We start from the raw sequence: 4,599 nt of genomic DNA, 5'->3' as shown, positions 1-4,599 counted from the left end.
AATGGGGTATTAAATAGGCTCGCTGGTAGAAGATCCATGCTTGTGGCTTTGTGTGATTCCATTGGGGTACTGTCTAGGCCTACTCGCAGCTGAGAAACACTAGAGAAGAAACTAAAACTCTAACAATTGTACTGCTTGTGCACCAATATACACCTCATCCCCAATCGAAAAAATTGTATTCGCTTGGGTTAGAATTTGTTTCGACTTACGAAGTGCTTGGTAGATGCTACATCATACAATCAAGAAAGTGTGGAAACCAAGATGAACAAATAACTGAACAATACTTCCGGAGGTGTTAGACTTCACGAACAAGGTCCATTCAGAGAGTTGGAGTTCTACCAGTGTGTCACCAAGTGTTGTAGCGGCTATAACCACCCTTCAAAAAATTTTCTTAGCTTCGTTTTCGATCCTCCCTACCAACCATCCCCAATAGCATGTCTTGCACTGTCAGATACACAAGTTTCAGTGGTTTTCTAGCAACATGATAGCCTATGCATGGTATCTTATTGAATTCCCCTCAGACATTGCTTCCCCGGACTTGGTCCAGCTGCTGTTTGAGAAACTCCCTCAAGAAATTGCAAAATTATGGAGGGGAACTAGACTTCCCTCAAAAATCTTCACAATCCTTTCTGGCAGCTTGCTGGTCGGAGAAACTACACAATCCTCCTAGCCGACCTTCCCATAGAAAACTGCACAATCTGAACTAGTAGGACTGCTCAACCCATAAATTGTGCAATCATGGGTAGCAGTCAACTGGTTAGCCCAAAAATTACACAATCCCTCTGGGCAGCCAACCCAGCTTCCTCCCAAAAACTATGCAAAAGTTACCCTCATTCATGCAGGCTATTGCATGTGCCATCGGGTTGACCGGTTCCACCGAGGGCCGATAAAACTTGACTTGCATGCATGGGCTGCTTTTTCCTGAAATAGCAAAAAGAAACATGAAAAAAGCATCCCTAGATTTTAAAGAGATATTTTTAGTAGCTGGAGGTTAAATGCAAAGATCATTTTAGAATCTTTCCTCCAAGTGTCGCTTTTTCTTAGATTTGTGGCATGCATGTCATGAGCGTCAAACTTATTTATTCGATGCTTCATAGCTCACTTATTCACATCGATTTTGGAGCTCTGACATCCCACAACACATCCATGAGTCTTCGACACATCCAGCTCATCTATTTCCAGATAAGTCCGTTTAACTTGTCTTTTGTAGCATTTCTGTCACTTTTTTAGTTTTGGCTTATGTGAGTGGTGTCTTCTTGATTTCTATGAATGCTTGATTTCATTTGGATGCACATTAACTTCTACTAGCACCATTTCATTTTTCGCTATAATCTCACTGTTGTTGCATGCATGATATTTTTTTGCACGAACAGTCATCGATTTGACAGCTCACTTCACACACATGCATGTTGTTCCATTTTCTCAACCTTGCATTCACTATTTTATTCGTGATCATTCACTCCTTCTTCCAGTCGGTACCACAATGCATTCACATCCACATTTGCTTTCAGTTGCCCATCGGCGGGTCTGGGAAACCTTGGCCCAGACTCTGCCTCACCAAGACATCATTACGCAATCTTGAGAGGGAAGGTTCTCCCTTCATCCTAGAAAATGCGTATTCCTATCTAGTGACTGTCCTCGAGTCTTGTATTGCACAATTATGAGAGGTAGTGACTCTTGGCCCAGGAAATTGCACAACGCAGTCACTGGGCCTACAACCCTTACCAGTAGAAATTACGCATTGTGAAATTCCAACAGCTAGCAGGCTAGTATCGATTGTGAATTATGTAGTTCCAGCATCCAGCCAACCTCCTAGTAGTCCAAGCTCCCTTTTTCACAATGACGGTCACCAGTCTCCCAGCCTCCCATGAAGAATTGCACAATCCTTGCCAGTTAGTCCGAGGTATGTTGCATGTTGTTCAGCAAGTTTTATTTGGTTTTAGCTGATAGATTGATTGCCATGCATGTCATCATGTCTTCAGATCTGACAGGTATTTGTCCGCCTCTCAATAGTTCAGGATCAATGGCCTCCAAGAGAGTAGGATCAAAGGACACCGACGGAAGCGCAACTGGAGCAGCAGTTGAGCGAGTGTCTAGAAGTTTGGCAATCTACGAAGACACCAAGCTAATTATAGACAAGTAAATCAAGCTGAAATGTGAAGAGGTCAATGATGCATTTATAGGCACATTTTGGGAAGACCTCAAAGACTACCGAGTCTATGTGAACATCTACAAGACCGGCTTGTATTGGATTGCGTTTAGGTATCCTGTGTTCCCATGTGCGGACATGATACATTGGATCATCTCACACACTCATCCTGAGACGATGACATTGAGAAGTGTCAGGGGGACAGATATTGCTACCTTTAGGGTGCAGGATTATGAATAGATGTACCATATTTCGAAGCTAGTGGTCACCATGGAGACACCCTTCACCATACCCAGCAATAATGCCAACTTTAGTGATATCTTGAAGAACTGGAAAAAGGAGTCGGCCAAATTCAAGATGTCACTCAACCAGTTTTACAAGAAGAAGATACATCAGAAGGCATATCAATACTTGGTCATCTTTCCATGTCGCTTGTATGCCCAAGAAAGCACAAAGATCTTCCCGCAGAGTTGGGTGATCGCATTGGACCAACTGGATAGGAATGGAAAATAATGCAACTAGTCTGACAACTTGGCTCACAAGTTGAAGGAACATGTAACAAGAACTTGACAGTTGCCCAAAGGTCACCAAGTAGAAATATACATGCCCGTTTACATATTGGATGCAATCTATTCCCGTCAGGAGTTTTCGGGTTTGAAGTGGGCATGGATATCAGCGGAGACCTTTGTGAACACTTATTGTAAGATGTTATCTGAATGCAACTTCAGAGGAGTTATCACACAATTGTCAGATCATTTTTTCACCTTGGTGTATAGGATGATATTTGAGCAGGATTTGGGTTACATGTTGAAGGAAGCAATGGACGCACTGATTGATATAGCAGATTGGTATGCCTCACCATCTGGTACTTTCATACAGATGTAAAACGTGGAGAGTCCTTTGCATGCTCTACCAATGTTTTCCTTGGAGAAGCTCGTCATGCAAAGAAGTATCATACCACATCTTCGCAGGACTGTTAGCTAGGTTGCATCAGAAGAAGAAGGCACCTTGGCCCATTCTTCCATTCCAGATCAGGTTGTACGAGATACGAAATTTTAGGAACGCAGATGTCAAAGCAGAGGAGATCAAGAAAAATCCATTCGATGCCTGTAGCTACAATCCATATGAACTACATTGTCTTGTGAAATATCACTTCACGAAAGTACAGTTTCAGTGGATCCAAGGGGCATATCATTGGGCGAAGGAAGACCCATGGAGATATTGTTACAACTTCTCTAGACCCAATTAACTGGTCAACATCGTTGTTGAATGTTTAGCAAAGTAGCGTGAAGCAACATCCAGGAGAGAAACAATAGCAAAGCTAAACATACCAACGCACAACAAAGCCTATAGGAAGCTTGTCAACAGCGTGGAGGAAAAACAAAGTTCCAAGTTTCGAACATACTCACTTCTGCAAAAAGTAGCTTTGGTAATAGAGGCAAAGAGGGAACATCGCGATAGGAGGAACACACAAAGCTAGAGAGAAAAACGGATAATGGAGGAAACATAGAAGGAGTTGCATGAGTTGAAGGAGAAACTCTGAAAGGAACATGAGATGCACATATAGGAAAAGGAAGCGCAACAGTAACAGGTACAACAAGGGGTGAAACATGTATAGACAGAACAAACTGCACCCGTACAAGTAGTCGACTCATGTGAATAGTTGGTACCAAGCAGACAAGGTGAGAAATTGCAAGAGCAGGACCTCGCTTAAGAGATGGAACAAGCACTTGAGTAGATGGATACATACATGGAGCAATAGGAGTTAAAGAAATACATCGACCTCATGCCTCACCACCAAGAGGTTGACCCACCAACTTCACTCGATCCCGAAGTGAAGCAAGTCCCAAGTGACCAAGGAGACACTGAGATCCTTGGAGACAATTCGGAGGGAGAGATGCACAACATATCATTCGATGAGTGCCAAGAAAGTGTTGTGTAATCTCGCAGAGTGTCCACTCCGGATGATGACACATCTCCTGCGTAGTTTGAGGAACAAGTGATCATGTCTGATGTGCGCAAGCATCCTACAACATTGGCCGATGCTACCAGAGCATATGTTGAAGCCACTAGCATGACTGTTTGCTTCTTGATAGCAAAGAACAAGCGAATGACTAAGGAGTTACAGATAGCCAAGAAGGAAGGATAATTGGTGACAGCATCCGCTCGAGCAGAGTTGAAGAAGACAATGCTGGAGGAAGTATTCTCCCTTGACACTATCATGCAGACATTATATTCCAATTTTGCTACTGTGCATAACGTGTTTGTCCATCTCAATTGTTGGTAGCAGTGATGTGTTATGAGAGCACGTATCTTATTGAACGTGCATGTTGTTGTTGATTACATGCAAACATGGACAATGAGAAACAAGGGAGCCCCGTTACACCTTCCTAAGAGGATTCACAACTATGAATATCTCCCACACCTCATCACTAGTTTCCAGGCTTCCC

The sequence above is a fragment of the Pinus tabuliformis genome, chromosome 8 (genome assembly GCF_031772625.1).
Source record: "Pinus tabuliformis cultivar Carrire ecotype Pingquan chromosome 8, CPIR1, whole genome shotgun sequence".
In the NCBI taxonomy this organism is placed as follows: Eukaryota; Viridiplantae; Streptophyta; class Pinopsida; order Pinales; family Pinaceae; genus Pinus; species Pinus tabuliformis.
Note: the sequence above shows the minus strand (reverse complement) of the source record.